The sequence below is a fragment of the Abramis brama genome, assembly GCF_963993115.1.
Source record: "Abramis brama genome assembly, chromosome: 20".
Taxonomy (NCBI): Eukaryota; Metazoa; Chordata; class Actinopteri; order Cypriniformes; family Leuciscidae; genus Abramis; species Abramis brama.
The window spans coordinates 33,218,722-33,232,240 of record NC_139982.1 but is presented as its reverse complement, the minus strand read 5'-3'; the positions used below and the strand labels follow the sequence as shown (position 1 = coordinate 33,232,240).

Below are 13,519 nucleotides of genomic sequence, written 5' to 3'. Positions count from 1 at the left end.
GAAATGAAAATGAACTAAGATTAATACATTCTGAAGTATTACGCATTGTTACTCTGTTAACTAATGTTGAAAACTAATATTAACAAATAAAACCTTATTGTAAAGTGTAACCAAGACTGGTGTCAGATTCCAAACAGTGCGTTCAGATAAACTTCAGTTAGTGTGTTCGCTCATAATCATCATATATCCCCACTGCAGTAAAATGTTAAGTTCTATCATTTTAATCGCATTATACAGTGATATATACTCTTTAATATTTTTCTTTCACTCTAAAGTGCTCCTGCTCTAAAGCAAATTACATTAACGTTACATTCAATAACAAAAGTCGAGCAAAAGACAACAAATTAATAAGCTGCACTTATCTATAACGCTTTCCCGTTTCGGAGCTCCCCACAGGAGTGTTACATTAAAATAAATCTTATTTTTAATTTCAGATTGTACATATAAGGGTGATTCCGTGAAATCAGTGCCTTTTGTGTCCCTTACAAATAATCAGTTCTAAAGTTGCTTTAACAACTAATAAATGTGTAATTTAAAAAACGTAATGTTACTATAGATCATATGCATCAATATAAGAACAGGTAAAAGCCAATAAAATATAATTTTAAATAATTAAAATCACATATTATGTACTATGGGTAAGAATTTTGTCCAGTGCCTCGCTATGGTTGTTCTTTTTCAACAGGACTTCTCATTTGTAAAATGTTGGTAAAATTAAACAATTTTCAAAATTTCATATTGTCTCAAGTGTAATCTCATTGTTAAGCAATGGTTTTGACATAAATAGATATATTTTCTTAGACATATAAGTAATTTTATCATTGTCCCCTAATTTCATATCAGTCCTGTTACTAACACCACAATAAAATAATGGTACAAACCAGAAGTGACATCATTTCAAGGAAGTGACATCATTTAGAGCAAGTGGATTCCACAGTGTAAGCAAGGGTAATTTTCTCTCTTCTTAAATATTCTATTTTTCATGTTTTATCAGGGTTGTTAGAAAGGGGTCTGCATACAACATCAGTCCTGTTACCATTTTTTAAAGTGTACATATAAACAATTATTCATTAATCCTGATATTACCAAAATCTAGAAGTAATAACCTTTCAGATTACATACCATGTGCCTTTCTGACATTGACCAGTTAGCTAGAAATGAGCATATTAGCATAAAATCATCAGTCCTGTTACTATACCAGAGCAAGATTCTAGCCCAGCTGCATAACTAGGTCATAGATGGTGTATTTGTTATTTGCAGGGGAAAACATTCAAATGCAATTTAAGGATAAGGACAACAACTCAGGGACATAGACATTTATAAAGATTATTTTGTGTGTTATTGAGCTAAAACCAGCGACATATGAGTCAGCAGCATATGAGAATCAAGCACATGCTTAGTTACCATTGTTTGTTTCTGCATCATTTTTTTTATTTGTATACTTATTCACCTTACATTGTACTTTGTCTTATTTGCATAGAATTAACATCACTTAATTTGTTATACTTTTACAGTTGTTAGTAACATGCTGTGAACTGCAGCCGAGAAGCAACGGCGCTATCGCGCTCATAGAGACCGGGATCCAGAGAGGAGGGAACGGTATCGTCTATGGGGAAAAAGGAAGAGAGACAGAGAACAAGGAAAGAAAAAAAAAGCATAGAAGAACGCAATGAGGTAGAAAAGGTGTTGAGGCGAAGGAGATGGAGCTAAATTTTTTTGTAGTTGTATTTCAAGTTGGTTTTTATACGTCCAAAGTTGATTTGTTTTAATAAAGATATGTTTTCTTCGATCATTGTATTTTTCTATATAAATCTAGACTACCTCCCATATGGAAGCAGATTGTTATGGCCTAATGTTCCATAGGTAACTAGTACATAAATAAGTTCATAACTCTTGTCCATAATGCATGTAATTAACTGCAATGACTAACAATAGGTGACTAAAGACCCTCTCGGTTATTGAGAGCTCAGTCCTGTTACTGTCATTAATTTGATATTTTAAAAGAAAAATGACATTTGAAAGTCAAACAGATCTCACCATAGTAACATGTACTATACTGCATTTTGGACAAGACCCTTTTTAAAATAAATGTCTTGTCAAAGTATACATATTTCTTAATTGTAATGTTATGTCATCCCTGAAACAGGACATTTTCAGTAATCTGAATGGCAATTATGATATAAAACAGATTTTTTTTAAATATGACATAATCTGAATGAAAAGAGGGACCAAAATACTACTTATACATGTGCAAACTGTTGCATATTTATAATTGGAAGTATTATATATAGTTACACTTTAGTCAGTAACAGGACTGAGGAAAATATCAAAACATGAAATAAATAAACAGTAATAAAATAATAAATGGCATAGCTTGAGATGGCCCGACACAATTTCTTGTCATGTTAAGATGTCTTGAATTAATGGGTATTGAAAAAAAATCAGTTTGAAACAATAATATTTTTCTAATTTTTTAAGTTGAAAAGGCACCTATTTCGTGGAATGACCCATAATGAGTTGTTTCCGCAGGTGTTATTCAGCAGCGTGGTGGTCAGTGTAGTTCGATTCACAAGTCAATGACTCTTTTGAAATGTTAGTGAATCAAATCAGATAGAATCGCCTCTATAGATAACTATGCACCGAAAGCATAGTCCGACTCCTATGATTCGATAACTAATCACTCGTTGAAAAAGACGAATTGACTGACTAAATTTTAGCACACAAAATGGAATATAACTACTAAATATAATTTCATTAGCCAACAATACAGTGCACTGGATCCAGCTCAGCAGTTTTTCTAATAAAACAAATACACAATCATCCTAAAATGAAACCGTAGGCCTTTTCATCAACACTCCGTATCTTCGCGACCGAATGGCTATTCTGATGTTACGAAGGCCTAATTATCATCGCAAACCATCTAGATAAAAAAAAAAAAAATTTTATCTTGCCAATTAAAACATCAAACAATAGAACAATAAATGAATTAAATTACTTACTTGTTTTGTTTTTTTTCTCAGCTGAATGATTCCTCTTGGAAACGAAATGGTCTCAGACGCGTCTGCTGGATCCTCCTCAGGATTTAACCGCTAAAACCTTTTTTTCAGGCGGCCGAGTTCAGTGGCCCGCTTGTGACAAAACGAACTCGGGGCGAAGGTACACACAGCTACACCGAGTATGGACCTGACACCAGTACAACTGATTTCAGCCGAGGCTCAGGCTGGCCCATACAGAAAAAGCCGTTGGCCCAACTGTGCTTGCTATCTGGCTGGGGTCTTCAGCTGAATAGCCTATTTTTTACAGTAATTTGCTGTCATATCACAGCAGATAGTTAAAAGTCAGTGAGCGAATCCACATTACTGTGAAATTACAACTGTTTACAGTAAAACAATTAAAACAGTATTTTACTGTAAAAAAACAGTTAAATATTGTGAAAGTCTGGAAATATTTTACAGTGCACTCATCATAATAAAGTTACAAGTTATATTGCCACAAAATGAAGCTCAAAACTCATAAAAAAGAAAAAATGACAACAAAAAAAGGTCTGATGTGTGTAAACGCTGTAAACATGTTATTATAAAAATGTTTGTAATGCAAAAAGTACTCGGTTACTAACGTAACCTCGGTTCTCTCTAGAAGAGGGAACGAGTACTGCGTAATATCTTATCTTTCAGCCCAGAATACTGAAACTGATTGAGCAACGCTCGCTGATCAATCATGTAACTCTGTGGGCAGTGTGTAAGACCCATATTCATCAGTCCAGGCCGAGTTTTTTCGCCCTGGCTGTGTAGAACACTATCAATATAATTGCTCCTTATAGGATGCTATTTATGACAGGAATGATGCTATTCTAGCCCCTCTTCCTGGACTCTCTGCGAGTCCCTGATGACCATGTACTATATGAGCCCCGGGCACTTGCCCTTGGGACTTTGATATTGGATCTCAGCATGCACGGCGTTTTACATTGTGTTCCCCATAGCGTAAGATATTACGCAGTACGAGAGAACCTCTCGTAAGAGAACATACTCGGTTACTAACGTAACCTCGGTTCTCTCTAGAAGAGGGAACGAGAACTGCGTATCTTTGCCGTGCCTGCAACACGCTCTGGTTCGCTTCGGCGATGAAAAACCAGTGAAAGCAGCCTATCGAGCTATATTTATAGGCCCAGGCCACGTGAGTTTCGGCGGGACGTGACGCAGTGGGCGCGAACCCCCCCCTTGGATCTGACGTCACAGGGGCCTCTCTCGATAGGCTGCTGCAGTTGCCGCAGGGCAGCCAATCGGCACGCGAGCCGTCTTGCCTAGGTCTGCATGCTGCCGCAACGCGATTTACATTATTTCAAAATTAAGGATAATTTTGGGCTTCAATATCTCGCGGAAAAGAGATTTCCCCATAGCGTAAGATATTACGCAGTACGAGAGAACCTCTCGTAAGAGAACCACTGATAGAGAAAACAAGCATTTGTGGGATTGTGAAACTGACCTGTCGACTCGTGAACAGGAGAAGAGTCTCTCGGGCGTTTCTCTCTAACAGAGACTGAAATGAAAAGGTCAGTCAGTTTAAGATTATAAATAAATGCTTTTAATAATGTCAAATAATAGTGTAAATAATGCATACTTCTACGGCGCACTACGATAATATGATCCTCATGTTTAATGCCGTAGAAACCCAGTGTGTGATTCTTCTCCAGTGTGTTGAGGCGATAGCGAAGAATAGTGTCTTCAACTGTGAAGAAACATGAGGAACACACACACACACACACACACACACACACATCAGAGAGCGATGTATTCCTCATTAATATGTGCTTTCTGAATCATGTTATTTATTTGCTAATTTCTCAATCTCAGGCTTCTCCGTTAATAAGAGCTGAATCTACATTTAAATACAGATTTTCTTTGTTAACATCACAATCTCCTTCACATATGTTAGCTAATGCACACAGAAGACTGAAGTGTTGGACTTACGTTGGTCTTCAGGAATGAGTTTTCTCTTTAACTCCTGCACTGTGGTGTTCCTGAACTCCTCTTCTGAATTCGCCACAGAAACTGTTCTTCCCTCCAGTCCGTGTCTCATATCTGTAAAGTGGATCTGGAAACTCATGTTGAATGTGCTCGAACTTTAACTATATTCCCTCAGGATCTAGTAGTAACTGCACTGATGCACACAGTGATGATAGTTTCACTTCCTCTGTTTAAACTCTAATGTTCAGTCACTGCCCACTGTTTCAGAGTCCTTCCTCTTTAATTAAAGCCCATTCAATAACTACAAGTGTATAATAACCGTTAATAACTATAACACTAACTATAACTAGGCCTATATAATATAACTTTGCGTCCACATCAATGGACGATATAAAGGTATGTTTATTCTTAGATGGCGCGCTGCAGTTTATCTCTCTCTCTCACTCACACACACACACACACACACACACACACACACGAGTCCTGTGAGTCCCGTTGCTCTCTCAGTTAAAGTTCACTGTGTCTGAATCAGGAGAGGAATATCTCAGATGAATCACTGTCCACAAGCCAGAACATTCTAGAGAAATATGTGGTGGATTTCCATGTGAAAAGCCTTTAACTGGAAGAAGCATTATAATGAGAACAAAGATGTTACAGTAACACTTTATTAAAGCCCTCACGTATAATGCATTATAAAAGTATTTTTAACGCAGTAATAATGCCTTGTAATGAACCTTATAATGCATTATATGATCTCATGAATGATTGTAACAGTTATTATACATTATAATACTTATCTATTCATTGAATTCACCTTTAGAAAGTATAATGCATTAAAACACAACAAAATTTACATTACTTTGTAAATAAAACAAACAAAAAAAACAATCAAACTTACCAATCCCTCGTTCATGAAGCGGTCACGTGACTGTATCCTCTGAGAAATGACTTGCTTTTTTAAAACATAAACCACTGCGAAGAATCCTGAAGCTAATGCCAGAGGAAGATGTCGATCACTGGAATTCATATTTCAACACTTCATAATGAAATATTCTGAGCAATTCAAAGTCTTTGTTTTTAGGTACTTGCATGGATTGAAAGAAGAATATGAATACATTTACCACTTTATGCATTAAATGATTTAGCACAATTTTGAAATCAGGGCCCGGTTTGTCAAAACACTACACACAATTAGCACAACCCTACACCAAAGTAGCACAACACTTCAGATCATTTGCAAAATGGGACACTTTTGTCAAAACTACACACAACTTCATAAAAATAATATTTTGTTACCATACGAAACACACACATTTCATATGACTTCAATCTTTTTGAACCAGTTACACACTGCTGTTGCTAACCTAAAACACTTTAGCAAGTCTAATTCTCAGTGATTAGAGTACTGTAAATGAAGTACACAGAGAAAGTGCAACTATACAATAGTTCACCAAACACTACACAAGACCAATGCTGCAGACTGAGGAAAATATCATTTATTTCTCTCCATATACCCAAATCAGTCAACATGGAGAATCACAACAAAACATGTCCCAGTTTTTCATGCTTCTACAGTAGTGTGCATAACACTGTTAGCTCAGCAAACAACAAATGTAAAATACTACCTGTATACCCAGTACAGGTTACAATTACAGTAAATAACAACAACAACAAACATAAAAAATAATCTGAAAAAAACAGTATAAAATACTACAGTAAACATACTATACATTATCTCTTCGCCTAACTGGATCTGGCCAGAGATTTCATCAACATCACAAGCAATATCCTCATTAGCAAGACAACGCGGGAAGAACCGTCTTGAATGTCGAATCCATCCTTGCACAGCTGCGGCGTCGACTGGTCATCACAGGCGTCCTCCATGGCCTGAGTGAGGGGTAGCTGAGCCTGGAGATCGTAAACCTTCCACCGCCATGAAGAGAAAAACTCCATGGGTTTAGAAACGGAGAGTATGGTGGAAGGTGTAGTACTGTCAACTGTGGATGGTGTTGAAACCAGTTCTGGACCAAAGCAGAGCGGTGGAATGACACATTGTCCCAGATGACAGTGTATTGCATCTGGTGCATTTCATTACCGGCTGTGACCATGTAGACTTCCAAAAAGTATTCGACACTGTTTTTGATGTGTGTATAGTGTGCAGTGTCACTGAACATATCAGAACATAACATTAACTGTCTAGTGCAATTTAGATAAAGATAACAAAAGTGTGTGCGTGTGCGTGTGTGTGTGTGTAAATAGGTCCAGCCAGATAAGTGGTCCAGTTAAACATTTCTGCAAGAAAAGGAGAGATAAGTAAAGATAAGTTATCTCAGTTTTCTTAAATGAAACATCACCATTGTTCACAATCAAAAAAAAAAAAAAAAAAGAGAGAAAGAGAGAGAGATCTCCAAAACTCAGAGTTAAACTCAAACATTAGCATGTGGATTTCCAGCTGGGTGAGTTCCCTGCATCTATAGGCTCAAGTCTCTTCATGTACAGAAAAACAAACTGTATTATCCCACATGGGGAGATGTGTCTCGGGCCATCAGCCACTGCAGTCAGCTCACAATTAACACACAATAATCAACAAACCCAAACAATAATGAAACAAACTATAACAACAGAAAGAACACAGCTATATGATTATTTTTTTTATAAAAAATATTATTTAGAATATATATATATTTGTTTTTTGTTTTGTTTGTTTTTTACAACAAAAATGAACCATCACTGAACTTCCTTAAGCTGGACTGTGATGTTTTTTTCTTCTGGAAACAAACTTTGTTGCATTATTTTCCTGTTATCTCTGTAAAGCTGCTTTGAAACACTCTGTATTGTAAAAAGCTCTGTATAAATAAATGTGTCTTGACTTGACGACTGTCCGCTCAAAAGAAGACAAGGATCCTGCTTCAACTCTTGTCTGGTGTTATCATGGCTGGGAAAGTCTCTTTCTGATCCTCCAGACTCTCCATCAGACTCTCTTCTGCACTCTTGTTTCTGTCTGTTGGCAGATCCATATCGTGAAAGTTTGTTTGCAAAGCCTGCGCCGAAATTGCAACTGATTATCAAATAATCCACAGTGAAATGTACCAAATGCACTGCTGAGACATTCACATTGTTGGAAAAAAACAAACACTCTCCTAGCATTAGGATCGTTTAGAAAGTAATGGTATTGATCCTGTGTCGATCTTTTCGTATTCTCATGTCACTATTCACTAACGCTCCAGTGGGCGGGGCTAAAACGCGGTGATGTAGACGTAGGCGTTGATATTCTTCTGCAAAGGCGGATCTTTCGCTGCACTATTACGTCATAATTCCACACTTTTTGAATCCTGTCGGTTTCTGGCAATTTTCTTTGGAATAACAAACACGTTTTTAGTTTTAAAACTTACAGGGTTTTTTTTATAGTATTACGAACTGTCAAAAGATCAAGGAAAATGTTTATTTTCACTTTAACTGAAAGTAACGTGACCACAAAGTACACTGTCCCATACTCGGAATTTGTGTGTGCACTTACCCATCGAAATGGAGTGAGTATTGAACACACACACACTCTGAACACACACCCGGAGCAGTGGGCAGTCAGAAACCCAGGGGTTCGGTGTCTCAGCTGTGGTTATTGAAGGTGAAAGAGAGCGCTGGTCAATCAATTATTCACAACCAACCGGACTGAGACTCGAATCCGCGACCTTCCGGTTACAAGTGCCACTCTCGAACCATTAGGCCACAACTGACCCATTATTAGCTGTTGTTGCTCGTTACACATAAAATTAGGTTTTACATTAAGTAGACATTCACTGCTGTTGTATTTTGTCTGAGGTAGTTGGTCACACAAAATTCATATGGAAACTCTAAAGTTCTTAGAATTCACAATCTGAAGGATATTTATCCCGATGGCAGAGATTATTTTGTTTTAAAGTAATTCAAGAGAATGGTTGCATTATAGCATTGCAAACTTAGTCGTAATTGTTTCAGTTTGAGAGGGTGTCCAGGGTTCACTCTGCGTCTGATATAGTGGAAATGCCTAATGCAAATCAATTATTAAAGAATGATTAATAAGGGCAAAAAGCATTATCAGTAAATTAACCCTTACACCAAAGAGTTACAAGACTGAATCTATTGTAGATATTTCTTGGTTGATTTCAAACATCCTCCTTTACTGTTTACTTTTTAAAGATCACACAATCTGGGCGAATATGTTGTTGAGATCAGATGTATATTTATTTAGAAGCACAAGCTTAATTTTGCAATCCACATCAGCTGGAAAACATTGATTATTGCTTCATTCTTACTTTACAGTATAATACAGTAACATACACAACAAAAAGGGCAATGAAAATGAACGCCTGTAGAATTTCACAAGACACAAAGAGAATCCAAACTCCAGTGAAAGTGGTTCATTTACAAAGACTGTTCATCCAAGGTCATTCAGAACCAGAAAACAGGGAAACAAGTTTGACTGAACATACAGAGCTAATAAAAAAATAAAAAAGTTAATACATTAAAAATTTTAAAAAATTAAATACTATGGAAACTACAGTATTTAATCACATATTTGGCTTAATTTTCCTCCCTATCTTCTGCAAATGAAGATCTTTGTATGAAGCACGAGTCCTAAAAGCATGAGCAGATCCACAGTGGAACATCTCAGAATATGTAAGCATTCGCTTTCTATAATTCAGCACACACTGCTTGCAATGACCGCACACTTTCTGTGTGATTTTACACACTTTTAAAGATTTCAGTTTACAGAGTGTCAATAAATTGATAATACCAAGTTCAAGCATGATTTCAGCTGATCTGTAACTCTCTGTTAATTTCGTCTTTGGCACTTTTAATTTCCTCCAGAGTCTCCTGAAGTTGAGCAGCGGTTTCTTTCATCTGATGAATAAATTTCAAAGTTTCTGATTTGATGTTTTCTGCTTTTCTGCTGTTTTCTGGTGTATTTATTTCAGAGAGCTCTGTTGAATCACAATAAATACTGTACACATCAAGAGCAAGAAAAAGAGCTGAGATTACGCCAGTTACTTTCCCAACCACCTTAAGAGTTTTAGCAGCTTTTGCGGCTGTTTTCCCAATGGCAGCAGTTCGCAGTACAACTAAAAGTTTAGTAATGCTCGAAACGGTTTTCACGGATCTCACACTTGTCATTATTGCCTTATTTACCACAGAAAACTCTTGCTCTGCCTTCTGGAGCTCTTCTATGGTTTCAGAAATTTTATTCAGAGGAACAATCACTGGCTCGATTGTGTTCTGGAAATCCTTGATGATCTCCTCAATAGTTGCACGTAGTGTTGACTGCTCCCACATGTTAGTGATGTTCGCTGTTGCATCTGTTACTCCTCCAGCTATTCCGGCTGTAACACCAATAGCAGAAACAAATAAAGGAAGACCAAATGTGAAAGGTGTTAAAGCCAGACCCATTAGTGCTGTGACTCCTCCAGCCACTCCTAATGATGATCCCACTAAACTGCCCACCGTAGTGGCTTTATGCATGGCTTCAAGATGGTCAGTGATGTCTTTCAGATCCTTTATTTTGCGAATGAGCGTTGAATGTTTTTTGTCATATTCGGAGTTCAGTTTCTTAATGCTTCCTTGCAGTTTATCATTAAGAGCTTCGAGTTTCCTGAAACATCAAAACTGTTGTTTAGAAGTAGACAGCACTGGATATTTGCTTAATCTGTTTTATGATTTTACCATGTATCACCACAAAGAACAAATATTCTATTGATCATTATGCAATTTATAGTGGTCATGTTTTACTTTTGCAATATAGCAAACTAACAACAACACTAAGCTAAAAATGTGAAGTATAAGGGCTCCTTCATTATCATTCGTTAATTCATTAGCTGAGACTGTTCTCCAGTATTTCTCATTGAATCATTGCTTGTGTTGCACGAACGCCCTCTACTGGTGGAACCCGCGCAATTCACCCTTATCAGGGAGTTTGATTGACAGGTGATCTGACCAATCATAATCCGCCATCCGCCGAACCAGCACAATTGGCTGGACTGGAATATATTTGTTTCATGCACCATTATATAGGTCTACATGCATGCTTGGGATGGTGGATAAAAAGCAAATATATAAATTTAAAAAAAATGGCAAACAAAATGATAATACATATTTTAATCAACCTTTATTCATTTAAACAAATATTCATTGTTTAGTTTATCATTTAATGAATGTATTTTCTTTCAACTAAAGTTAATAGGTATAACATTTGATTTGAATAATATTAGAAATATTGAAATTTTGAAGTTTAATCAAATCCTGTAATAACTAATTTATAGTTCATGTTAGCTAATGTAGTTAACTAATTCATTAATTATAAAGTAAGATCAAGTCAAAGCTTTAAACAGAAATACTCACTGCAATGACATCGACATCTCGTCCGGCTGATTCATTTCACCTGTGAACATTAACAAGCGCCCCTATTTTTGAGAATTTTCTGAAAACGACTTACCCAAATATAATTGTCTGTAGCTCTTGAACCCTATGGTCCATATTCATAACTCTGATATTTTTTTAAACCAGACACTTCAAACTTTGTTACCCAAGAGTCATTATAACTCAAAGTAGCATAGGAACAGAGTAAAACAAGGTAAAAAATACATGAAAGTGACTCGCGATTTCTTTGAATAATCTTAACTAAGGGGAAAATGTATCAGAATTTTGTGTTAAAGGCCTGAAAACACCATAAAGCTAAAACTGAATGTCTGACCATGTTTTGATTCAAATTTGAGGATGATACTCCCAAAAATGTAGTTCCTGTAAGCTTTTATTCAATAAAAGCCTAGGCGTTTTTTCCAAAAGGCCATTTGGAGACTCCAAATGGACACCTGGTTACCAAATGACATAAGGAGTAAATACTACATACTACATACATGTATATCAATTTAGAACTATTCTGCCCATCAAACTACATAAGAATAAATAATTTCAGCACAACATTTTAACATTTTAACAAAATACTCTTTATTTTGAACAATTATAATAGCAAAAACAGTGAAAAAAAGAAATAACTCACTTCATTCCTAAAGTGATTGTTTTACAACTGATGAATAAAATATATATAAAAAGAAAATTTTAAATTGAAACTATTTACTAATTACAATAAACTGATAATTATAATGAATGTCCAATTACTAAAAAAAAAAGCAACCGTTTACAGTATTTACAAAGTGTGGGAAGACATTTTGATCAATGTGTTTGATTCATACTCTTTCGCCGCTCAGGACTGGACTCCGGATTCCATTCCTCATCTGTTTCAGTTGAAGGCCTATTTTACAGCAGGAAAACACACACACAAAAGAGGATTTCAGTTTGAGTCAAATATTAGAGACATTCTACTATAGCAGCATCAATATTCCTTCATAATACAATAACAAATTTATGTCTGTTTGTCAAATACCTTATCCTTATAATGCTCAGCATAATAAATGCTTTGCAATAATTATATTTTTATATTTATATATATTTATTATATATATAATATCTTATATATTACACCTGACAACATGTATCCTTCCATTATTGTTATATTCAATGCACCATTCATTCATAAACATATAACTGTAGTTTCATTGCTAGTCATCTCCACTGTTATTTTATAATAATCATCTTCACCTGACTTCTTGTAATCCTTTCTTTCCATTATTGTTATATTCAATGCATCATAAATATAATGTGTGTGTGTGTGATATAAATATGTTGTCTTTATATACAGCCCTATCGCCTACTCGTGTAACGTTAGCCTACTGTCCGCTGTCATTTTATAATCAAAAACATGACATAAACAGAAAAACTGCCAATACTTGATAAACATAACAATTCAAGACAATGTGTTAAAACTTACCGATCTAAAAAGGGATCGAGTCCATCAACAAACATCTCCTCTTCTGCCGAATCGACACCGCGCTCTAGCTGTCCGAGTAGCATATCAGCGTCTTTCTGCTGCTCTTCGTCACTGCTTCTCTCAACCCCGCATGCAAAAACACTCTCAACACCACAAAAACCCTTCTGTAGACGATGATCCATGATGGAGAATGTCAAATATAACTTTGGAGAAAGTCTATGAGTTGATACGAGCTCCATGTAGCTCAGCTACAACAGCTAGCCTCAATAGCCTCAGTAGCCTCTGCGCGCCGTGCGTAAAATGGAGAAAACACACGAGAGTTGCGCACTGGTTTTTGACAAATCTACTTGAGAACTGTCAATCACTGCAATCGTGTTTTAGTTGGCTAATACTCCCATCAATCAAAACTGTGCTGGCTAGCCATTGGATGTGTTTATCCATGCTTTTATCCAGTCGAAAACCCAGGTGCAAGATTGACAGCGCGCAGAGCCAGTGAGACTCTCCCTCACTGTTTTGGTCAGTAACAAAGCCTGTGATTGAAGGAGAGAAAAGTGGATCGTCTCATTTGATCCGGAAGAGTCCAAAGTACGGGGGTGAGATGGCTTTTGAGTCTTGGAATAAGGATTAGAATCGATCTTTTTTTGAAAATAAACATGATGCGATCTCTATCTCGAAAACGCTGTATGCAAACAAAGGA

The 13,519-nt window shown here is 36.3% G+C and overlaps 1 long non-coding RNA gene across 1 annotated transcript; it reads right to left on the bottom strand.

Moving 5' to 3' along the window:
- Nucleotides 1-11,917: 11,917 nt before the first annotated feature.
- On the bottom strand, nt 11,918-13,119 carry LOC311071315. The gene is made up of 2 exons (XR_014603807.1): nt 12,823-13,119; nt 11,918-12,246 (listed from the first exon to the last, which is right to left on the bottom strand). It is a non-coding gene; the product is annotated as an uncharacterized lncRNA (long non-coding RNA).
- Between the last annotated feature and the right edge of the window lie 400 nt (nt 13,120-13,519).